This window comes from Hemiscyllium ocellatum, chromosome 35 (assembly GCF_020745735.1).
Source record: "Hemiscyllium ocellatum isolate sHemOce1 chromosome 35, sHemOce1.pat.X.cur, whole genome shotgun sequence".
Lineage (NCBI taxonomy): Eukaryota > Metazoa > Chordata > Chondrichthyes > Orectolobiformes > Hemiscylliidae > Hemiscyllium > Hemiscyllium ocellatum.
The window spans coordinates 40151276-40177761 of NC_083435.1; the positions used below are offsets into that span (position 1 = coordinate 40151276).

General features: G+C 43.7%; 1 pseudogene; it reads left to right on the top strand.

Moving 5' to 3' along the window:
* Nucleotides 1–484: 484 nt before the first annotated feature.
* LOC132832468 (zinc finger protein 271-like) lies at nucleotides 485–25961 on the top strand (annotated as a pseudogene).
* Nucleotides 25962–26486: the final 525 nt, after the last annotated feature.

A 26486-nucleotide genomic window follows, 5' to 3' on the forward strand; every position in this document is an offset into this window, starting at 1 on the left:
GCTTCAAAAGTAGAATAAAATTTTTAAAAACTCTGGAAATCCTGAGCAGATCAGGCAGCATCTGTGAAGGGGAACAGGTAACATTTAACCTCAAGATGACACCAAGTTGGATGTTAAATGCCACTTCCTTTTGTTTCAGGACATAATGCTTCCTCATGTATATCTCTCTCCTGTGCAAGTCCTGATCTACTGCACTTGGGTTCTGTGGCTCTTCCTCTTTTGATCTGCCGTCAAACACACCTGAGGATTCACATCCCACACTGATGATGATGTCAGTTTGAAAGCCTCTGAGGATGAAGAATACTATTCCCACACTGGTAATCTCTGTCTAACGTTTATCAGGGAAATCGAGACAGCACTAAGTGAGGTTTTATTCAGATACGACAATGACACATTTAAATCTCCAGTTTTGGATTGACTGTGAGAGACGTCAATCAGAGAGCCCACCCACTCTGCCCATTGTCTCCTCTTTCTCTTCCAGAGCTGGTTCACTTCCTATAGGGACTGAAAACCAAGTGAGGAGATGGTGAGTGAAGGAGCAGCTTTTATACAAATTGTATCCCATAATATCCACACCAATCTTCAGGCAGTCTGACTATCCTGTGGGTAATCAGGGGTGGAAATGTCCCTTATGCTGTGTGAGAAGATCCAGCTGAGAGAGCTGTTTACTCGGTGCTTTGTGCTGAACTGTGTGACTGGAGCTGTGTGTTGGATATTGTGTGTGTTTATTGGAAACATTTCCTTCTGATTTCCAGGCTACGTTTTATTGATGGCTCCCAAATGTCATTATTTGGGAGGTGAAAATTCTTCCTGATTTCATATTGTTGAATTGTGTGTGTGTTGGGAGCTGTTTATTATTCCCGTGGACTATGAATAGTCAGTTCCCTCTGTGTTAGAAATTGGATGTTTCCTGTCTTTTCAAATCCTTCTGAGACCACCCACCACTCTATTTCTGTTATCTTGAGTTTTGTTGATTGGTGATGACTGATCTTGAGAAGCATTGACCAATTTGCACAAACAGCTTTTTTCTCACTGTAATTCGATGAATGAGACTTTCTGTGGTCGGATTTGAACTCTCAATCTCTGGATTGTTCAGACAATTTGGCTACAATAAATGGAAATGTATTTATTGATTGAAATGGAAAGAACAGGTGGATGGAGTGTAAAATGGGCTGTGAATTCACTGGAGTTCATACCTTGCTGGTGAAAATTAGTTTTACCCTTAGAGTATGTTTTTGATATGAAGAACACAGGTGAATTGTTAAATTAATATAATTATTTGAAGAATATTCTGCATAATACCTGAAGATATTTTTTATGCATTGTTTAAAGAGTTTACCTGAAGGTAAAGAGTTTCCCAAAAGCCTGAGCTTGGATTTGATAGTTTTGCCCAGTCCTGTGGCTGATAGCTAAATTTCGAATGTGTACTGTGAGTGTGTGCTGGAGATCTAAATTTCCAGGATAAGCTAGAACCCTTAAGTCAGTTAAACTGAAGCAATGTTTTCCTCAATTTCTAGCACTCCTGATCAGTGTATTTTCTTCAAATGATTTTGGAGGAGTAACTTCAAAATCTCAATTGATTTAGCATTTCTTCTTGTGTTTAGTGTATAGAAAATACTCTCAGGGTAACATTGATCTTTCACACCACAATGTTCAGTGAGTTGAGAGTCAATTTTACTCTCCGTTCAATTGTCATTTCCATTACCCTCTCAGTGCTTGAGAAGACTGGGGTCTAGATGAAGAAAAGTAGCTGCATTGTCTGCTCCTAGTCAACAGGATGTTCCTGCTAGAAACAGAGGTTGTGTCTTTCGTCAACTGAGAAAAAAACATCTGCATCTGATCCCCTCCCACAAACAGCAGACTGTCACTCACTTTGGAACAAGGTCTAAATTAGGAGCCAGACCCTTCAGCAAAGTTGGAGGAACTCACATTTCCTTTTCCTGTTTTACAGAAGGAATGCACTGTACTACACCAGAGAATATGGACAGGATAGACACCATAGATAAATCCTGACACCATCCAAGAAACAACTGCACAACTGTGGGAAGGTATCCAGTACCTTCACAGCATTGCTCAACGTGGAGAAGGTTGGGCAGTTAAATAATTGTCTGGAAATCGGTCGGATCAGGAAAGCATTAACACCTCATCAGATCTGAAACTGGTCAGTGGTGTGGAGCCTTCCATCAGAACCAGCCTTTCTGGAGGTTTGGCTGTGGGTGATCGGTCAGGGTGAGGCTGGGAAGAAGTGTGAGTGGCTCCAAGTGTGGTGAGAGCTTCAATCATTCATTGAGCTTCAAGAGTCGTTCCTGCAGAGGAGAGGCTGTTCATGTTTGAGGAATACTTCATAGGGTCATCAGATCTTCTGATACACAAGGTGCGTTTGTTGCTCATGTTAACACAAAGGCAGCTACATGGAGGAAAAAGTGTTTAAGTGTGAAGTATGTAACCAAGACTTCACAAGATCATCAACACTTGTGAATCACCGACGCATTCACACTGGGGAGAGACCATACAAATGTGAAGTTTGCAACAGGGCCTTTGCACAGTCATCGGGCCTGGTGAATCATCGACGCATTCACACTGGGGAGAAACCGTTCATGTGCGATTTGTGTGACAGATCATTCTCAGAGTCATCAAAACTGCGCAGACACCAACGCATTCATACAGGGGAGAAACCTTTCACATGTGAGGTTTGCAAAAAATCATTCTCACAGTCATCGGATCTCCGAGCACATCGACGCATACATACAGGGGAGAAACCATTCACATGTGAGGTCTGTGATAAATCATTTCCCGACTCTTCACGACTCTTGCTCCATCAGACAATTCACACAGGGGACAAGCCGTTTGCGTGTGAGGTGTGTGATAAATCCTTCTCAACATCATCGAGCCTCCGTGTACACCAACGCATTCACACAGGGGAGAAACCATTCGGGTGTGAGGTGTGCAATAAATCTTTCTTGAATTCATCGAACCTTCGCAAACACCAACGCATTCACACAGGGGAGAAACCATTTAGATGTGAGGTGTGTGACAAATCATTCTCACAGTTAGAGCATCTTCGCACACACCAACGCATTCACACTGGAGAGAAACCATTCAAGTGTGAGGTATGTGATAAATCATTCTCAGATTCTTCGAAACGCCTGCTACATCAGAGGATTCACACAGGGGAGAAACCCTTCGCGTGTCAGGTGTGTGACAAATCCTTTTCGCAATCATCGATCCTCCGCGTACACCAACGCATTCACACAGGGGAGAAACCATTCAGATGTGAAGTGTGCGCAAAATCATTTTCACAGTCATCAATCCTCCGTACACACCAATACATTCACACAGAAGAGAAACCATTCATGTGCAGTATGTGTGACAAATCATTCTCCAGGTCATCAAACCTCCTGCTCCATCAGAGGATCCATACAGGGGAATGACCCTTTACTGCGAAGTTTGCAGTAAAGCATTTTTTAATGTCTTCAGCCACGTGGGGCAACATTCACACAGGGATGAAACCATCCAGGAATAAAGTGTTTGACGAGGCATTGCACAGGTATCTCCTCTTTGCTCAGTGCACTCTCAGTGGGGAGAAGTCCGGCTGGGAACATTGAAACACGAGTAGGCCATTCAGTCTGTTATATGATCACAGCTGATCAAACACTTCAATGCTTCTTACTCATATTGCCCATACCACTTAGTATGCTGTTTGTAATCGGAAATCTTTCACTCTCTAATCAAACTTGAAGACTGAGCTTCCACAGCCACTTATGGTAGAGAATTCACAGTCTTCTGGCTAAAACAGTGTTCTCCTTATCTCAGTCCTAAATAACACCCTCCTTATTGTTAAACTGGTTCTCGACTCAACAAGTGGAAACTTCGTATCTGCAGCTGCCTTTTCTATCCCTTTAAGTATTTTGTAAGTTTCAATTAAATCACCTTTCATTATTTGCAGCTGTATAAAATGCAGGCCCAGTTTGTGCGATCTGTCTTCATACAATCATCTTACCATCCTGGGAAAAAGGTCAGGTCAACCTTGGTTGCACTCCCTCTATTGCAAAAAACCAAGACTGGACACTATGGATTCCTGCACTGATTCCCCTCACTGCTGTCTGTGTGGATTCCTGCACTGATTCCCCTCACTGCTGTCTGTGTGGATTCCTGCACTGATTCCCCTCACTGCTGTCTGTGTGGATTCCTGTACTGATTCCCTTCACTGCTGTCTGTGTGGATTCCTGCACTGATTCCCCTCACTGCTGTCTGTGTGGATTCCTGCGCTGATTCCCCTCACTGCTATCTGTGTGGATTCCTGCACTGATTCCCTTCACTGCTGTCTGTGTGGATTCCTGCACTGATTCCCCTCACTGCTGTCTGTGTGGATTCCTGCGCTGATTCCCTTCACTGCTGTCTGTGTGGATTCCTGCACTGATTCCCTTCACTGCTGTCTGTGTGGATTCCTGCACTGATTCCCCTCACTGCTGTCTGTGTGGATTCCTGCGCTGATTCCCCTCACTGCTATCTGTGTGGATTCCTGCACTGATTCCCTTCACTGCTGTCTGTGTGGATTCCTGCGCTGATTCCCCTCACTGCTATCTGTGTGGATTCCTGCACTGATTCCCTTCACTGCTGTCTGTGTGGATTCCTGCACTGATTCCCCTCACTGCTGTCTGTGTGGATTCCTGCGCTGATTCCCTTCACTGCTGCCTGTGTGGATTCCTGCACTGATTCCCCTCACTGCTCTCTGTGTGGATTCCTGCGCTGATTCCCCTCACTGCTATCTGTGTGGATTCCTGCACTGATTCCCTTCACTGCTGTCTGTGTGGATTCCTGCACTGATTCCCCTCACTGCTGTCTGTGTGGATTCCTGCGCTGATTCCCTTCACTGCTGCCTGTGTGGATTCCTGCACTGATTCCCCTCACTGCTCTCTGTGTGGATTCCTGCACTGATTCCCCTCACTGCTGTCTGTGTGGATTCCTGTACTGATTCCCTTCACTGCTGTCTGTGTGGATTCCTGTACTGATTCCCTTCACTGCTGTCTGTGTGGATTCCTGCACTGATTCCCCTCACTGCTGTCTGTGTGGATTCCTGCACTGATTCCCCTCACTGCTGTCTGTGTGGATTCCTGCACTGATTCCCCTCACTGCTGTCTGTGTGGATTCCTGTACTGATTCCCTTCACTGCTGTCTGTGTGGATTCCTGCACTGATTCCCCTCACTGCTGTCTGTGTGGATTCCTGCGCTGATTCCCCTCACTGCTATCTGTGTGGATTCCTGCACTGATTCCCTTCACTGCTGTCTGTGTGGATTCCTGCACTGATTCCCCTCACTGCTGTCTGTGTGGATTCCTGCGCTGATTCCCTTCACTGCTGCCTGTGTGGATTCCTGCACTGATTCCCCTCACTGCTGTCTGTGTGGATTCCTGCACTGATTCCCCTCACTGCTGTCTGTGTGGATTCCTGCACTGATTCCCCTCACTGCTGTCTGTGTGGATTCCTGCACTGATTCCCTTCACTGCTGTCTGTGTGGATTCCTGCGCTGATTCCCTTCACTGCTGTCTGTGTGGATTCCTGCACTGATTCCCCTCACTGCTGTCTGTGTGGATTCCTGCACTGATTCCCCTCACTGCTGTCTGTGTGGATTCCTGCACTGATTCCCTTCACTGCTGTCTGTGTGGATTCCTGCACTGATTCCCCTCACTGCTGTCTGTGTGGATTTGTGCAGTATGGGAGCTCTTTTGACTCTGCATTGAAAGCTTGGCCAGAAAGTGGTATCTGGTTAACTGATTTCTTTCATAAATGATCAGCATTGGATTGAGAGTTTCCTAGTCTGAATGGAAGATTTGGGCCAAACATCTTACTGACAGATTAAGCAAACAACATAATGAGACTCAATACATGTTGCAGGACGTTGTGGTGAAAGCATGGACTGAAACCACCAAGGACACCTCTGTTACGTAAGAGAGTTCTGGATGTAAGCTTGCTTGCTGAGCTGGAAGGTTCATTTTTGGATATTTCATGGCCATTCTAGGTAACATCAGTGAACCTCCAGTGAAGCACTCGTGTTAGTGACCTGTTTTCTATTTATGTGTCTAGGTTTCCTTGGGTTGGTGATGCCATTTCCTGTGGTGATGTAATTTCCTGTCCTTCTTCTCAAAAGATGGTATATGGGGTCCAAGTCGATATGTTTATTGATAGAATTCCGGTTGGAATGCCATGCTTCTAGGAATTCTAGAACAAGCCAATGGTTTAGGACAAGCCTGACAGAGACACATAAGAATTCCTTGAAGATTGGCATTCCAACTGGAACTCTATCAACAAACATATCAACTTGACCCCATTTACCAGCCCTGAGAAAAAGAACAGGAAATGACATCAGCACAGGAACTGACATCACCACAGGACATGGCATCACCAACCCAAGGAAACCTAAACACTTAAATAGATATTTTTATTGGGAATTTAACATTTTGACAAATTTACAAAAATAAGCAGAATTTTCAAGCACAAACATTAATATAAAAATAGATCTTAAATATATAATCATCAAAATTCAACTAATCCACAATCATCCAGAGTGTATAGTTGAGTCGCTTACATCCTTCAAATAAGAGAAAATGTTCTCTAATACACTCATAACAGTATGATAAAAAGGAAGCTATTTCCAAACAATAAGAACAAACAAAAAAAAATTAAACATGTTTGAATGGAGATCCTCCCCCTTGTTCTCAGGGGGCCTTACTACCTTTCCAACGTTCCACCATATCCTCTCCCAAACAGTGTCCCACCCTCGACCCGGGCGCTCCTTAATAGGATTTAGATATAATACCGAGCTAGAGTTAACAGCGAGCGCCGCACCCCCACCCCTCCCCACCCATACCTGAGTATATCTAATAGCATCAATGCCACGTACAAACACACATAACTATAAAATTACAACTCCAACAGATTACAGTTAAGTATAATAACATAGCAAGGAAGACAACCCCGCTCCCAGAGGCAAAAGTAAAGTAGAATAAAGTATCCATTTCTCCCCACGGAGTGTGGAAGAGGCAAGCCAACATAAATTGTCTCTTATGATTTATTTAACCGCGTCTAAAAGTTTCTTAGCCTCTTCCGATGATCTAAAATTATACTCGGATCCTTCGTGGGTAAAGCATAACGTCGCTGGGTAGCGTAAGGTGTATTGAATATCTAAGTCCCTTAAACATTTCTTCACCTCATCAAATGCCTTCCTTCTTCGTGCCAAAGCCGGGGAGAAGTCCTGAAATAACATAATCTTGGATCCTTCATGAATCATAGCTTTAGGATCCTTTCCAAGCTTTCTGGAGGCATCCAGGAGTATCTGCCTCTCCCTATAACTCTGCAGCCGGAACAGGACCGGGCGTGGGCGCTGGTTTGGGCCAGACCCGCGTGCTGCGACCCGGTAGGCCCACTCCACCCTTACCCGGTCAGTTTCAGCCCCCAGGTTTAAAAACTGGGGCAGCCATCGCTCCAGAAATGCTGCTAACTTTCCTTTCCCTTCTTGCTCTTGAAAGCCCAGCAACCGAATATTCTTTCTCCTATTTCTGTTGTCAATATCATCAATGTAAATTTCAAAGGCCCGGACTCTCTGCTCCAGAGCTCGCACCTGTTCTGCAGCTGTTTGAGCTGCAGCCTCGGAGGTCGTGGCCTTTAGCTCCGCCCCCTCCACTCGGCCCTGCAATTCTCCCATAGAGTGATTCTGTTTCTGCAGCTTTTCTTCGAATGCATTCCATCTCTGTCTGGATTCTGCAATGAAATTGACGAGTGTCGATTCCAATCTGGCAATCATCTCTATAAGGCCTGTTTTTACATCAGCTGCAGCCGGAGGAGAGGAGGGTGGGGGAGGGGTCTTTGTTTTCTGAGAGCTGCGTGGTCCCTTTGATTTACTCATTATCCACTCAGTATTAGACTATTTAAATATAATATTCAGCAGCTAATTAAGATTAAAGAAATTTTTTGGGTGGTTTGGCAAGTGTGGTGGGGGCAGGAAACCCACTTTACCCAGGTTTTGGGAAGGGCTCTGTAGACTCAGACTTGCTGAGTCGCCGCCATCTTGGATCTCCGAAACCTAAACACTTAAATAGAAAGTGGGTCACTAACACCAGTGCTTCACTGGAGGCTCATTGATGATGTTACCTAGTATAGTGATGAAACATCTGAAAATGATCCTTCCAGCTCAATGAGCAAACTTACATCCAGAATCTCAACCTGAGCTACAAATCTTCTCAAAACCCACTATGTAAGAGAGTATTGTACTAGCAGATTGAAAGATCATCCAAGGTGACATCCTGTGTAAAGGGAGCAGGGTCATTATCCATACTGAGTTGAAAAGAGAGATGCTGAAAGACATCCTATACAAACCATCAAGGAATGGAGTCTAGTCTGAGAAAGGTAAGAGAAGTGCTGTGATAGCCAAACATTAAAAAAAAATTAGATGAATGATCACATCGGCCACTGCTGTGCTTATAATGAATATTAAACTAAACAAGGTACCCTAGCACTCTGTGGGAAGCTGGAGACGTGATTGCTGGGCCCCTTGCTGAGATAATTATATCATCAATAGTCACAAGTGAAGTGCCGGAAGACTAGAGGTTGGCTAACATGGTACCATTTTTCAAGAAAGGTGGTAAGAAAAGCTAGGGAACTGTAGACCGGTGAGCCTAACATCAGTGGTGGGCAAGTTGTTGGAGGGAATCCTGAGGGACAGGATTTACATGTATTTGGAAAGGCAAGGACTGATTTGGGATAGTCAACATTTGGTTTTGTGTATGGGAAATTATGTCTCACTAAATTGATTGAGGTTTTTGAAGAAGTAACAATGAAGATTGATGAGGGCAGAGCTGTGGATGTGATCTATATGGACTTCAGTAAGGTGTTCAACAAGGTTCTTCTTGGTAGACTGGTTAGCAAGGTTATATCGCATGGAATACAACTAGCCATTTGGATACAGAATTGGCTCAAATGTAGAAGGCACAAGGTGGTGAAGGAGGGTTGCTTTTCAGACTGGAGGCCTGTGACCAATGGTATACCAAAAGGGTTGATGGGGGGTCCACTGCTTTTCATTATTTATATAAATAACTTGGATGTGAACATAGGAGGTGTTAGTAAGTTTACAGATAACGTCAAAATTGGAGGTGTGGACAGTGAACAAGGTTACCGCCGAGTACAACAGGATCTTGATCAGATGGGCCAATGGGCTGAGAAGTGGCAAATGGAATTTAATTTAGATAATGTGATGTGCTGCATTTTGGAAAGACAAATCGGGGTATGACATACACTTAATGGTAAGGTCCTGGGGCATGTTGCTGAGCAAAGAGACCTTGGAGTGCAGGTTCATAGTTCCTTGAAAGTGGAATCGCGGGTAGATAGGATAGGGAAGAAGGTATTTGATATGCTTCCCTTTATTGACAAGAGCATTGAGTTTAAGAGGTTTGAGGTCATGTTGTGGCTGCACAGGACATTGGTTAGGCCATTTTTGGAATATTGTGTGCAATTCTGGTCTCCTTCATTTGGAAATGTTGTTAAACTTGAAAGGGTTCAGAAAAGAGTTACCAGTGTTGGAGGATTTGAGCTATAGGGAGAGGCTGAATAGCTTGGGGCTGTTTTCTCTGGAGCATTGAAGGCTGAGGGGTGATCTTATAGAGATTTATAAAATCATGAGGAGAATGGATAGGGTAAACAGACAATGTATTTTCCCTGGGGTGGGGGAGTCCAAAACTGGAGGGCATAGGTTTAGAGTGAGAGGGGAAAGATAGAAAAGGGAGTTAAGGGCCAACCTTTTCACACAGTGTGGTGCAGGTATGGAATGTGCTTCCAGAGAAACTGATGGAGGCTGGTACAATGACAACAGATGGGTATATGAATAGGAAGGACTTAGAGGAATAAGGGCCAAATACTAACAAATGGGACTAGATTAATTTAGGATATCTGGTTGGTGTGGACAAGTTGAACCGAAGGGTCTGTTACCATGCTTTATCTCTCTATGACCAAGCCGGAGAGCTGCTCATGACTCGTGATATTCCAGACAGCCCATAAATGAAGCTCAGAATAACTCTCTTCACTCTGACTGGAACTGGTTGGCTCGTCACAATTGACTACTATTCAGACACCGGATTGTAGAATGTCTGATTGTAGAATTCAGTCGTCATGACTTTCCTGACACTGCGGTCAGTGAGAATGACATTAATTCACTATGACTCTATGAAGAATTCAGACACTTCATGAATGTTTGGAAAATTTAGCACCACCCATTGTCTCAATACATCCCCAGCCAACTGGAAATGGTCAGGTGGCAGTGAAAATTGCTGTAAAGATCATTAAAGAATCACCTGGATCTAGCATAGTTGTGTTTTAACCAACAAACACAGAAAATGCTGGAGAAACTCAGTAGGTCTGGCAGTGTCTGTGGAGAGAGAAACAGAATTGTGTTGAATTTGGTATGACTTCAGAACTGAAGAAGGATTCCTATGATGAGTCATACTGGACTTGAAAGTTAACTCTGCTTCTGTCTCCACAGATGCTGTCAGACCTGCTGAATCTTTCCAGCATTCTCTGTTTCAGATTTCCAGCATCTGCAATATTTTGCTTTTATTCTGTTTAGGCAGTGTGAGAGTGGAGAAACACCGACTGAAGACAGGGAGTGCTGTCTCGTGACATCACATTCAGACTACTTTTCAAATACTTAAAGATCCTACTGTGGACAGTGGTCGGAAACGATAGAAAGCAAATGGGGCTTTGATCAAGCTGCTAAATCATTGCCAGAACTGAGCTGGAGGGCTGACCAGAGGGCACACATTCTATATGCTCACCAATAGGTATGACCGCCATAGTTCTATTGGGGTTGCTCTCTCATTGGACAGAAAGATGACGTGTGAATTCCATTGAATGACTTTTTGTCACTTGCATTTTACAGTGAATAATACAGTAAAGTACAGTGAACATTTTCAACTGTCACCACAGTCTGGTGCCATTTTGATTAATTTAAGAAATAAAACAAATAACTGAAAGAGAATGTGTCTTCTTTCCATTGCCTCTGCCATGAGTTCTGAGCCCTAAGTTCACTCACCAACGATACATGTGCCTCGGCTACCTCAGAGTCACCACTCTTTAGGTTCCACTTCATCGATACTGCTGATGCCAGGTCTGAGCTAAACCCAAACTTGTCCCACAACCAGGAGGTCCCGGGTCAACTGCTGCCTCACCGATAATAGGGAGTCCCCGGCTCTGCTGCCTCTCCAAGAGTTCTGCTCTGGCCACCGCCCTTGCTGACACCACCACAGACTTCTGCCATTGCTGCCTCCAATTGCTGCAGGAGCTTTGCCGCTGTTGCCACCATCATTCCTGAATGCTGGAAGGATGCCCCATCCACCAATCACCAGGAGAAGCCACATCCCCCCTCTGACTGCTGGGAGGCTGCTGCATTCTGCACACGGACTGCTCTCACTGCCAACCCGATACCGTCATTAACCTGCCGCAAATGGTCCCAACAAAAAGAAAAAGGAGTGAAAATAAGTAAAGAAAGCACACAGGAACGGGTGAGCCCCGTGCTCAAGAGCCAGCATGCGGCCTGCTACGTCGCCACGACCTGGAAGGCATGGTTGTTTCACCTGAGAGTCATCATGCCTCAGGTGAGGATGAGATTGAGAGGGTAGAACCTTCATGGTAATCTCAGCTGATACAGCAGGATTGAACCTGTGCTGATGGTGTCACTCTGCATTGCAAATCGACCATTCAGCCAACTGAGCTGCCCGATATGGGTTATTAGGGATCGATTCACTAAATTGGCCGGATAACTGGTTTGCGATGGAAGCTGACGTTAGCAGTATTGGTTCAGTTTTCATTCATAAAATATTTATTCAGAAAATATTTTGATGATCTGTACAATTGGTCATGCCATACATACGTAAACATTCCATTTCTTTGCATACAGAGTAATCATTCATATATATCGGTCTGTACAATTACTACCCACATATTTAGCTGGGGGGACAGCGGAGCCCCCATACTGCATGGGCTCCTGTTCTTCTTTGGCAGGTAAAAGTTACACGGTGGTCTTTCCCCACCGCGCCTTGGCAGCAGCTGTCCCAAGCTTCAGCGAGTCCCTCAACACGTAGTCCTGGACCTTAGAATGTGCCAGTCTGCAACACTCAGTCGGGGTCAACTCCTTGAGCTGGAAGATCAACAGGTTTCGGACCACCCAGAGAGCATCCTTCACTGAGTTGATGATCCTCCAGGCACAGTTGATGTTTGTCTCGGTGTGCGTCCTGGGGAACAGGCCGTAGAGCACGGAGTCCCGTGTCACGGCGCTGCTCGGGACGAACATCGACAAACACCACTGCATTCCTCTCCAGACTTCTTCTGCATAGGCACATTCCAGAAGGAGGTGTGTGACAGTCTCGTTTCCCCCCCCCCCCCCCCCGCAGCCGCTTCGAGGGCAGCGTGCGGTGCGGCTGAGAGTCCGGGTGTGCATAAAGGCATGCATGCAGAGCCCTTCTCACCACCAGCCAAGCCATGTCTGGACTCTTTTCTCAACATCACTACTTGCCTGATGTATGGTGACCCACAGGTTAATCACCATCAGTTGTCTCTCTCTCTCTAATGAGAGAGCAGCCCTCTGATCATTTGGGACTGTGGTAATTGATGACTTGTGTCGAGAAGTTGTCACCTAATGATGCACAGTGAAAGTGAACAACCAGGTCTGTTTTCTTAACTGCAGTAATCTGCATGCAACTTGAGAAGCAACTTCCCTGCAGCAGCCAGCTAATAAGGGAGACCTGATTTCACCGACAGAAGGAGGAACTGAGCAACTATCAGAGCCAGAGGCCGGGTTCCCCATTAAATACATTAGATCCCTGCCAATTGTCACAGTAACAACATTCCCCAGAGAAACTGTGAAAGAACAAGGTTCAAAAATATATGAGATTGATGCAGGAAAATTCACTTAGAAATTTACTTTTCAGTGAAATAACCGTATGTTGCATTTTTAAATAAAGTTCATTTGCAAAACCCAAGAATGTAAAGTTGCTGCTCAGGATTACATGCACCTAAAGAACAATATCATGGGGATTTGGGCCCTGAAATGAACACTGAAGCAAGAACGCCAACTTTGAGGAAATAAAGCCATCATCAGATTTTTAAAATAACACCAGACACCAAGTCTTATTGCCTTGCTGGGTGTGGTACTTTCATTCAACAGTTTGACCAACGCAATTGATCCCTAATGTTAATTTCAAAGAATAAATTCAAAAAAATTTTTATAACTCGAGCAGGCTCCTTCATTACAATAGTTGTCCTCTTAATGTAATATGAGATTGTATTACGGGGTGATCTATTATTGAATTGTCATTTTACACAGAACCTTTTAATTACATAATGCCAAATTCATCCTAAATATCTCAACATAACTGAAATAATATGGAAATTCATTTAATTCAGTCACACCCACTTCAGATTTATTGTGAACCAAATGAGTCTCACACTCTTGGGGACCAAGTTGATTTTACTTTGATGTTAATTGATATTCTTACATTCTTTTAAAAATCTTATATCTGGAACAAGTTATGTTTGAATTTTGGATTCTTTTATGGAAATAAGAATTTGCTATCTTTTCCTTGTGGAATATTCTAGTTTTGCAAATTGTATACTTTGCATAATTACCAAGTTGCATGTTATAATTAATCTGTGAATACTTAAAACTTAAATGGTCTCATCTAAGTTATCTGTATCAAATCACTTGGGGAACACCACTCTTGTTACTGTTAAGGGTTACCTGAAGAGTTTGTCTGGGGTTTTGCAAGTGCCAGGAAAGTGATGATTGAGTTTTTTTAAAAATGGAATTTGGACAATCAGCAGGAGATAAGAAAACTTGATTTCTTTCTTTCTTTGGATTCAGTGGGCTCAAATTACTTGCTCTGGAGTCTGGCTTCCTTGCTGAGGATGAACAGAATTACATCTGATCTCTGTCCCACGAAGTGCTAAGTTATGACTGTCATACATCACAAGGCAACAATAGAACGACAACAATTAATGCTTAACGAAAGAAACCCTGAACACTTTAAAGATCTTATGTGCAATATGTGTGCAGAATTGGAACAAATCAGAAAGAATACATTGTTTTTATTTGTTTTTGTGATAATTTATGAAAGTGGAGGAACTGGCAAAACTATGAAAATTGAATTTGTATAAATAATGTTCTGTACACTGTGCCTTGCCATATTAATGTGACCTGTGATATAATCGTATGTAAATAAAGATTTCAGGACAGGAGCCATTTCACACATCACATGGACTAGTGGTGTGAAAACCACTGCAACAGGTCAAGTAGGGATTTAAACTTGTCGTTGTCCCACGTAAATAAAACCTCACTTATTGCAGTTGTGTCAGTTCCCATGGTAGATATTTGACAGTGATTTCTAATGTAAGAATCCTCAGTGGCTTTCAGACCGACATCAGAGTATGATATGCAGCCTTGGATGAGTGAATCAGCGATTGGATTTTAACGCGGAATTTCTGGACAGTGAATTCAACACCATAGCAATTCAGCTGCCATGCCCAGAGACACATCCACTGAAATGCCTTTTAATGCTTCTTTCAAGATTTTACCTGAGGGTCTTGACCTTTCCCAAAAGCCTGGACTCCTGTGTGACAGTGCTGGTATGTATGGAGGTTCAATAAATGCAAGAAGGCTTTGTTACACACCTCAAACACAAATGACGTCTCCCTTGTGTGTGGAGATTTGATGACAATTGGAAGTTGTGGTCACAAACCTGACACTTCAATGGTTTCCCCTCGATAATATCCCTCCCCCATCATTTTTTTCTGTTTCTCCCTCTGCATCCCTCCCTTCTACGTCCCTCCCTCCTCTGCATGTGGTGATCTCACTGCCTTGGATGCTGTGGGTCTTCCTTTTCTGATCTGCTGGCACACACATCTGAGGATACACATCCCACACTGATGTTGTTAGTTTAAAAGCCTCCGCTGATGAAGAGTGTTATTCCCACAATGGAAATCTCTGTCAAACATTTTCCAGGGGAACTGAGACAGCAGCTGTAATAAGTGAGGTTTTATTCAGATGGGACAGTGACAAGTTTAAATCCCCACCTGATCTGCTGCTCAAAGTCACCTCCATTTCCCCGGTCAGTTTCCCAAGTTTCAGGAAACTCATGTTGCTCCAGAAATATTTGTATTGACTGTGAGAGACGTCAATCAGAGAGCCCACCCACTCTGCCCATTGTCTCCTCTTCCTCTTCCAGAGCTGGTTCACTTCCTATAGGGACTGAAAACCAAGTGAGGAGATGGTGAGTGAAGGAGCAGCTTTGATACAAATTGTATCCCATAATATCCACACCAATCTTCAGGCAGTCTGACTATCCTGTGGGTAATCAGGGGTGGAAATGTCCCTTATGCTGTGTGAGAAGATCCAGCTGAGAGAGCTGTTTACTCGGTGCTTTGTGCTGAACTGTGTGACTGGAGCTGTGTGTTGGATATTGAGTGTGTTTATTGGAAGCATTTCCCTCTGATTTCCAGACTGAGATTTGTTGATGGCTCATTCCTGTATATGAGAAGATGAGGTGTCATTATCTGGGAGGTGCAGTGTCTGAGGATTCTTCCTGATTTCCTGTTGTTGAGTTCGATATGTGTCGGGAGCTGTTCTTATCATGTAGACTGTGAATGGTCAGTTCTGTCTGTGTGTTGGAAACTGAATATCTCCTGTCTTTTTACGTCCCGACCAAGATCTCCCACTGTCCTATTTCTGTAATCTCCTCAAAAAAAAATCGCTGCCGCCAGTTGTCCCAAGATGAAATGGTAATGTAGGGAACATGGTAGCTAACGTGTGCGCAGCAAATTCCTAAAAATATGATCATGACCAGATCATCTGTTTTTCAGCGGTGATTGTTGAGGTATTATTGTGATCCCTGTGGTGACTTATAATTTGTAGTAGAGATTTGAAGTTCTAGTGAGCAAGCATTAGGCATGTGACAATATTGCATACTTCAGATCTCCACAATCCTCAACTCATAGAAGCACTGACTAATCAATAGATAACAGAGAACTAATATATTACAGAAAGATACTCCCCCAATTAACTTAACATAGTGTCACACTTTTTACAGGCAACAGTCCAACCTCAGCTTCCAGCAGAATTGTTTCTCCCTGTTTCACTGAATCATAACTATGAGATTTTCAGAAAGGTTCAGAAGTGGCTGCAAACACTGAGGCTCCGGCCAGTGATTTTGTTTATACACTGGCCATGCAGGATGAATCTTCTGGAGTTTTTAAGTTGTCACAGCGTGTGTCGTTTCAACAGAGACCATTTTCCCTTCCACATTCTGTCTGGCAGCCCACGGAAAAGACAGTCTCTCCTCTCTGCTGACCACATTGGCTACAGTCCTTAGTCTCTCTCTTAGACCATCTCTCTCTCTCTCTGTCTCTGTCCGTAATCTCAGAGACAGAAAGTCTGTCCAGTCAGCACTGGCTGCTTCTTGTTTTCAGTGTGATATCTTTGTATCTTGCCCAACCTGTTTCCGTGGTAATCAATCCACCTGGTCTGTTGCCCGGAAGAGTTATACAACCGACCACCTCCACCTGCCTTTCAAGGTATTCTGTTTTATTTTAAATTTAGTAATGATTTTAAATATATCAACTTTACAAACTTCTCATTCATAACACATTCCTAAGTTAAGCCTTCTCAACAGGCGGGAGATTGGAGGGAGTTCTTCCATAATCGCTCCAGAGTGCTGGGTTCCAACATGGTGTGAATGGAGGTGTTTATGAAACTGCCTTCTCCTGTTACTTGAGTGGTTGTCCACAGTTCTGAATAAGATCTTACAGGAGACAGCTTTGTTATGATCTGTTGGATGTGAGGCTATTTTGCTCTGTTATTGTGGTGTTTAGCCTGCACGTACCCCTCTAGTACATTCACTAAAGTGTGATGGGATGTTCCAGGGGATGGTTACAGAGGAGCCTGGGATATTACCACATTGATACCATTCAGTGAGTATCACTGCCTTTTGACCAGTCTGTGGGGCAGCCCTCCTCACTTGAGGACTTGTCCTCAGATCTTGGTTAAAGAGATTTTACAGATTTCACAAGCTCAAGATCATCAACTTATTGTCCAGACCTCTCTAATATTCTTCATTACTGGATTTGTAGTGGTTGTTTATCATAAACAACAGCAGATGTTTAAGAAAACAGTTCACAGCAAAGATATATCTCAGTGAGGAAGAAGGGAAGGCTGGTAAAGCATCTGGATGGGTATATGAATAGGAAATATTCAGAGGGATATGGGCCAAGTGCTGGCAAATGGGACTAGATTAGATTAAGATATCTGGTCAGTATGGACGAGTTGGACCAAAGGGTCTGTTTCCATGCTGTATAACTCTATGAATCTATGACTCTAAGGATTATAGGAAGGGGATATACAAAAAAAAAGACAGAAAGAATAAACTTTAAGGCTAAACTTTCATGTAGTATCAAGACATACAGCAAGAGTTTCCATAAATATATAAAAAGGAAGTGAGAAACCAAAGTGAACAAAGACCCTTTAGAGAAAGAGGCTTGGAAATAATAACAGAGAGCCAGGAAATTGAAGAGGAGTTGAAAAAAATCCGTTGTCACAGTGGTAAACACTAATAGCATTCCCAAATTACTAAATATTTAAGGAACAAAAAGTTACAGTGTAGAGGGATTTGGAGGTTCTAATCAGGAATGTAAAACTCACCTTAGAAATGATGACCATGGCAGCGATCATCAAATTTTGACTAGTAAACTTTGCATGATCTGGAAGAAGAGAATACATCAGGTTTATAGCACAGCCCAAGTGTGTGTATATTTCTAGGATTTTAGAGTAGTGTGGGAATTTAGTGCAGAGGGACAAAGGTGCTTATTGACTTGTGTTTGGTTTCTAGTTAGTAAGGTCTGTTAGCAGGAGTATTGAAGCCCTGCATTAGGGCGCAGGACAACACAAAGAATGACATCACAGGAAAAGCTTAAGTTCATTGATTGGTAGGAGCTGCTAATTTGATTATCTATTACAAGTTATTTTCAGAATCAAGGTACATTAGTAAAAGAAATTACAGGTTAAAAACTAAAAGACCAGCGGAAATTTAAAAAATGAAGAACTAAGTCAATAAAGTCGAGATGTTGGGTCAGACAATGTATTGTACTTGCATGATGTGGGAGCTTGTGGACCTGGTTGTGGTTCATAGTGACCACATCTATTAAAAATGGTTGTTGCTTTGAGGAACTCCAGCTCAGAATTAATGAGTGGACCTCTTATTGAGGAAAATATATTCTTTCATTCAGACAATTCAAAGACTTTCACCAGAATGAATTGCCCGGTCTGGTCTTATGAACAAAGGTTAGGACTCATCGGCATTTAAAAGAATGAGAGGTCATCTCAATAAACAGAGGATTCTTAAGGGGGGTGACAGGGTAAATGTTGAGAGGATGTTTCCCTAATAGGACAGTCACAATCTAGAATTGGGGGCATCGGCTCAGAATTTAAGACTAAGTTCGGGAGGAATTTCTTCTCTCAGAGGGTTGGGAGTCACTGGAACTCCTGGCCACAGAGAGGTGTGGGGGCAGAGTAAAATTAAGGCTGAGATAGATAAATCCTTAATCAGGCAGGGAATCAAAGGTTATGGAGAAAAGGCAACAAAGTAGATGTGAGGAGTGTTGGATTAATCATGATCCTGTTGTATGGCAGAGCTAGTTTGAGGGGCTGAATGGAATCCTGAAGAAGGCTCATGCCCGAAATGTTGATTCTCCTGCTCTTTGGATGCTGCCTGACCTGCTGTGCTTTTCCAGCAACACATTTTCAGCTCTGCCAGGTTGGAAGCCAGGTTATGTGTGAATTTTCTGAAATAATTCACCTACCCAAGGAAAGACTTAAGCTCTAGGGGCCGGGATCATCCTTGATCATCCTCACTTTATCTTACAGCGAGTGAAACCCGATCTTGTCAACTTTGTAGCCCAAGTTGGTCACTTGAGGTACCTGGAACACAAATGTTTCCTTCCCAAGGTGTACCCCCATCTTGAAGAAATGTTTAAGCACTATGTCCAAATCCTCTAAATGCTCTTTATTTGTCTTCCCAGTTATTAGCATGTCATCCAGATGAATAGTGGCCTGAGGTAAACCTTGTAAAATGTTCATCATCATCCTCTGGAAAATGGCACAGGCTGATGATACCCCAAAAGGGAGTCATGTATATTGGTACGAACCCTGATGGGTATTAATTGTAACATACCTCTAGGAATTCTCAACAAATTGCAATTGCAGGTATGTATAGCTCATGTTCAACTTTGTGAAGGACAGAGCCCCCTGCCAGTTTTGCATATACGTCCTCGATGCAAAGGATTGGGTATTTATCCAGCTGTGAAAAGTAGTTCGCCATTTGTTTGAAATTCCCATAAAGATGAACCGACTGATTGGGCTTCACAGTCAGTTAGACCGGTGCTGCCTTCCCCAACTGGACTAGTTCCATGATTGCTTTACCAGCTTCCTGATTTCTGCCTCTACTTTTAAGGAAGACAAATGGCATTGGGCAGCCCTTGCAGAATAGTGGGATTGCTTCTTGGCCCTTAGACAGTCCCTAGACCTCCCTGAAAAATGTCCAGATATTTAATTAGGACTTCACTCAGGTAGTCATTTTTCTAATCAAAGAATGTTGAGCCAATCAAGTTGAATCTTTCTCAAACAATTTCACCCCATCAAGCTTGAGCCCGTGCCTTTTACTATAATCAGTGATAATTGAACTAACTGCTTTTCATTAGAGGCCAGAACTGAACTTGCAGTTAATTTGTATGGGTTCCCCACTGTCGGTTCTCTACCTGACCAAGGCCTTATGCAAACTTAAGGGCTGCAGTCCAGAGCAAATGTTGGTACATGATTGGTTCTGTAATCACTGATACAGCCACACCAGTATTGACTTCCTTTAGAACTGGGTGGCCATTTATCCAGACTTTTATTTTGATTGGTTCTGATTTGGATGTTGCTAAGCAGTTTGACTATTCCAAATCAGCTATGGATGGACATTCCAGGATGTTCACTCTCCTGGATACTGGCTATGAATTCTTTTACTCAGTTCAGGTCTAGTGGGACTCTTTTGCAGTCTCAGGTCCACATACTGGTAGCAACTACAATGCCTTGCCAGCCTAGACCCTCTAGAAAATTTTAACCATTTGACCAAAGATTAGCTTTGTTTTGTGGAATTGCTGTGGACTGACCTAGGGACCTTCTGTTCAAGAAATGACCTGAGTGAGGCTATGTAGTTGCCTTCACTCAAATGGTGTTTGCCAAGCTCAGTCCATCGGCATACCCTGTAACACATAAGCTCCACTTGCTGCATGACAAAAGCAGTTGTAGTGTCTGTTTGAAGTCTGATAGACTTAAGCTAGGAGGCAAGTTTGCCTGGTTATATCATCAATTCCACATAACAAAGATCTCTCAGCATCTCACTTACGGTTAAATCAAAATCAGGTGCCTCTGCTGGTCATCCTAACCTTGTCAAAGATCCCGATACAGATTCCCATTGCTCTTGAACTGTTGAATAAAACCAGTTGTGTCTCAGAATTAGAGGAGGTTTGGGAATTGTAGTATTCCTCAACTAAATCTGTCAACTCTTGAAAGGTTTTATCATTTGGTGTCTCTGGGAAGATTAGGTTCCCAATAACCAAAAAACTGCAGGTACACACGATGTCAGGAGAATTACTCGTTGGTTTTTGTCTGCCCCAGTGTCGTTTTCCATAAAGAATAATACATTCTTTCCACATTCTGGGCTGAAAATGTGTTGCTGGAAAAGTGCAGCAGGTCAGGCAGCATCCAAGGAGCAGGAGAGTCGATGTTTCGGGCATGAGCCCTTCTTCAGGAAAGCCTTGATTCCTGAAGAAGGGCTCATGCCCGAAACGTCGGCTCTCCTGCTCCTTGGATGCTGCGCTTTTCCAGCAACACATTTTCCGCTCTGATCTCCAGCATCTGCAGTCCTCACTTTCTCCTTCCCACATTCTGGGCCAGGTCTTCAACAGTAGGATCGAACAATTCAAGCTTCCCAAGTAATGACATGATGACAGAAATGCTTACTCCAATTCAAAGACAACTGCTGCGAGTGAATCTCTTCAGGCGATTTTTCTCTCATCGCTATTGAAATATCTCCCGTCACTAAATCACCTTTTACTTACATGTTAATAGTACACGACACTGACCCAGCTAGCACAGAGCTGGCTTCCAGAGTGGGCAGAACCTCCAACATACCCGTTAATATCTGTCAACCAAGGCCAATCAGGGAACTCCTATTCTATGGGGTCCATCTGGCTGAGCTGATTCCAATCACTACAATGTGGATCTGATCAATCAATTGTTGAAGACACCCCTTCTTTGAGGACAGTATTTAGGACTTTTTGAAAGTAGCCACATTGTCTGCCTCTGATCACTATCCAGTGACTCTGCTGGAAACAGAGGATGTGTGACAGTCAAGTGAGGAAAAAGAACATACTTGTATCTGATTCCCCACATACGAGAATAACAGACTGGCACTCACTGTCGAACAGTCTCTGTCTGAGGAGTCAGCTTCATCAGCAAAGGAGGAGAGGGAGTTGGAGGAAATCATGTTTCCTTTTCCTGTTTTACAGAAGGATTGCACTGTACTACACCAGAGGATACACAGTGAATAGACACTGCAGACAGATCCTGACCATCATCCAAGGAACAACTGCACAACTGTGGAAAGACATCCAGTTCTTTCACCGCGTTGCTCAACATGAAGAAGGTTGGGCAGTGAAACCATCATCTGGAAATCGGTCAGGTCAGGGAAACTTTGATTTATCATCAGATCTAAAACTGGTCAGTGGTGGGCAGCCTTCGATCAGAACCAGCCTTTCTGAAGGTTTGCCTGTGGGCGATCGGTATGACTGGCTCGAAGTGTGGTGAGAGCTTCAATCATTCATCATGAACCACTGACTCATTCCTGCAGGTGAAGGCCTATTCAATTATGAGGTGAGTGAGGAGGGCCCACAGGTTCCTTGGCTAAGATATATCTTTTAGACACACAATTAACACACAGACAGCTACATGGAAGAGAAGCCATTCAAATGTGAGATTTGTGATAAATCTTTTATGACCTCCACAAGGCTCCTGACACACCAGATGATTCACACTGGGGACAAACCCTTCAGGTGTGAGGTTTGTGAGAAGGCTTTCACTCACTCCTCCCATCTCCTGAGGCACCAGAGAATTCACACAGGGCAGAAACCATTCATGTGTGAGATCTGTAACAAATCATTCTCAGACTCATCAAACCTACGCACACACCAACGCATCCACACAGGGGAAAAACCGTTCACGTGCAAGGTGTGTGACAAAGCATTCTCAGACTTATCGAATCTACGCAGACATCAACGGATTCACACTGGGGAGAAACCATTCATATGTGACATTTGTGATAAACCATTCTCAGAATCATCACACCTCTATGGGCACCGACGCATTCATACAGGTCAGAAACCATTTCTATGTGAGGTGTGCAACAAATCATTCTACGATTCATCAACTCTGCGCAAGCACCAACGCATTCACACGGGGGAGAAACCATTTGCCTGTGAGACATGTGACAAATCATTCTCGCAGTCATCAGCACTTCGCATCCACCGACGTTTTCACACAGGGGAGAAACCATTTACATGTGGAGGCTGCGACAAATCATTCTCGACGTCTTCTCAACTCTGTACACATCAACGCATTCACACTGGGGAGAAGCCATTCAAGTGTGAGGTGTGTGATAAGTCATTCTCAAGGTCATCTAACCTCCTACTACATTGGAGACTGCACACAGGGGATTAGCCTTCAAGTATGAAGTTTATAGTAAACCTTTTATAACATCTTTAACCCTCCTGAAATCTTAAGGGATCTCCTGAACTACCAGCATATTCACACCAGACAGAAAACATTCGGGGATGAGTCTTTCACACTGTCACCATATCTCCTGGCCCATGAACAGTTATAAATGAGAGAAACCTCTCAGGGTGAATTATGTAATGAACTTTAATATGATTCTTGGACCTCCTGTTACATCAGTGAACCCACACAGGAGCGATCTAGTCATGTTCTTGCTAAGGTGTCCTCAGAGTGTGAACCTGTACCCAGTCTCACTGTGCAGGGTGTTCAGTGGGACTGGGACACAGAACAAGAAGCAGCTTTCACTCCCATCAAACAACTAGTGATGACATCACCAGTGCTGAGGGATGATGATGTAACAATGGAGTCACCCTGCAGTGTGATGTCAGTGAAACAGGACTTGGAGTAACCCCCAGGCAGTGAGGACAGCCCGCTGTGTTTGTATCCAGAGGGTTTACACAAACTGAACAACACTGTACACAGATTGAAAGAGAGACTGGGTATTATCTTTGCTTGTGACGACTTCAACCAGCACCTTTTTGGGAGAGAGAAAATGGTGATAAGCATCTTTCTCAAATCACTTCTATCTGTTTCAAAGTGATTGCAACCAGTGTTACTTCACTTAAGAGATATCACTGGGAAGTGAAGTACAAGCAGATGTACACAAATGACATGCCGTTGAGAGCTGCACTTTTTCTGAAGGAAGTTGATGCTGGTGCAGACTGTGAAATCTTTCATATTCAACAAGAAGCAACAGCATGATATGCTCTGGATGCCAACAATCCAGCAAAGGCATTGAATCTGACAAAAAAGTATCTTCCCCAGATCAAACAAATTCCACAACAAGATGCAACTCTGCAAATATTAGAGAAAGTTGTGATGAAAGGGTAGCCTGCAACTATTCGAAGGCACCCTTGTTACATTAAGAGAGGATTGGACAAACAGAGATGAAGTGATCGCTCAAGATGGAATCTTGTTCAAAGGGAGCTGGGTCATTATTCATAAAGAGATGCGAAAGGAGATCCTGAAACACATCCCACACGAGCTATCAAGGAATTGAGCCGAGTCTGAGGAAGGTAAGAGAAGTGCTGCACTGGTCAAATTTGAGCAATAGGATGAAGGATCACATTGGCCAGTGCAGTGTTTGTAACGAACATCAAGCCAAAGAAGATAAAGAGCTGCTCATGACTCCTGACATCCCACACTGCCCATGGATGAAGCTTGGAGTACAGCCCTTCACTGTCACTGGAACTGATTATCTCGTCACAGTCATAGAGTCATAGAGATGTACAGCACAGAAACAGACCCTTCGGTCCAACCCGCCCATGCCGACCAGATATACCAACCCAATCTAGTCCTACCTGCCAGCACCCAGCCCATATCCCTCTAAACCCTTCCTATTCATATACACATTCAAATGCATTTTAAATGTTGCAATTGTACCAGCCTTCTCCACTTCCTCTGGCAGCTCATTCCATACACGTACCACCCTCTGCATGAAAAAGTTGCCCCTTAGGTCTCTTTTATATCTTTCCCCTCTCACCCTAAACCTATGCCCTCTAGTTCTGGACTCCCCAACTCCAGGGAAAAGACTTTGTCTATTTATCCTATCCATGCCCCTCATTAATTTGTAAACCTCTATAAGGTCACCCCTCAGCCTCCGATGCTCCAGGGAAAACAGCCCCAGCCTGTTCAGCCTCTCCCTATAGTTCAGATCCTCCAACCCTGGCAACATCCTTGTAAATCTTTTCTGAACCCTTTCAAGTTTCACATCATCTTTCAGATAGGAAGGAGACCAGAATTGCAAGCAATACTCTATCAGTGGCCTAACCAATGTCCTGTACAACCGCAACATGACCTCCCAGTTCTTGTACTCAATACTCTGACCAATAAAAGAAAGCATATCAAACGCCTTCTTCATTATCCCATCAACAACTATTCAGACTGGGTGGAGTTAGAGCAGCTGATGTCACTGACTCCCAGTGAAATTGTGAATTGTCTGAAAACACACATCAAACATTGTGGCATTCCTGACGTGTAATCAGTGACAGTGACCTCAATTCATGAGTGAAGAATTCAGACAGTTCATGAATGAGTGGGAATTGCAACATCACACAAGATCTCCACAGTATCCCCAGTCAAATGGAAAGTCTGAGGCTGAATGAAAGACAGTTGGGGCAATGTATTACCGTGGTCAGGGAATTACTTTTTAATATGGAGATCACAGGCTGGGTCAACATTTATTGCTCATCCTAGGAAACCCTTGAGAAGGTGATGCTCGTGGGGAGTGGGTTATCAGACAGGAATCAGAAAGTGGGCATCAGCAGAACATTTTCAAATTCTGAGGCAGAGGAATAATACAAGAATCAACGCTGGAAACTCCGCTATTGACAAACTATAGTGATGACTTAGATAAATCAACAAAAAATAACTGTCTAGGTTTGCTAATGATACAATGCTGAATGGAAAGTGAAGCTGTGGGGAGGACATAGAGGGGCTATTAAGATATATGAACAGGTTAACTGAGTCAACAAAAAGATGGTAAATAGAGTGTAATGTCGGACGTGTGAAGATATTAGCCTTCGTTATAGTAATGAAAGACAGAGTATTTTTGAAAAGGTGAGAAACTTATAGGTGTTGGTGTTCAAAGAGAATTTGATGTTAGTGTGCAGGTACAGCAAGCAGTTAGGAAGCTAAATAACAAGGTGGTCATTAGTGCAAGAGGATTGGAGAATGGGAATAAAGAAATCCTGATGCAAATGTACAGGATTTTGCTGAGACCACATCTGGAGGACTGTCTGCTGTTGATCTCCACTTTCAAGAAAGGATGTGATTCCATTGGAGGTAGTGTAGGGACAGTTCTGGGATTTGTCCTGGGATAATGGATGTCCTGTGATGAGAGGCTGAGTAATATGGACTGATATTGACTGGAGTCGAGAGTGTGGTGGTGGAAAAGCACAGCAGGTCAGGCAGCATCCAAAGAGCAGAAGAATCGACGTTTCGGGCAAGAGCCCTTCATCAGGAATGAGGCATGTGAGCCGAGCGGGTGAAGAGATAAATGGGAGGGGGTGGGTCCGGGAGCTGAGAATGCGACAGGTAGATGGAGGTGGGGGTAATGGTGATAGGTGGAGAGGAGGGTGGAGCAGATAGGTGGGAAGGAAGATGGACAGGTCGGACAGGTCATAAGGGCACTGCCGAGTTGGAAGGTTGGAACTGGGATAAGGTGGGGGGAGGGGAAATGAGGAAACTGGTGAAGTCCACATTGATGCCGTGGGGTTAGAGGTCCCAAGGTGTTCTTCCTCCAGTGATTAGGGTGTGGCGATGGAGGAGGCCCAGGACCTGCATATCCTTGGTGGGGGTGGGAGGGGGAGTTCAGCAGGACGAGAGACAATCTAATTGAAACAAACAAGATTGTGACAGGGCTTGAATCATGGACACTGAGAAATTGTTTCAATTGGTCAGGGAATCTAGATCATAGAGACACAGTCTCAGGATAGGGTACTAATCATTTAGGATTGAGATGAGGAGAAATTGTTTTATATGAAGGGTTGTGAATCTTTGATGTGCTCCATCCCAGAGCATTGTGG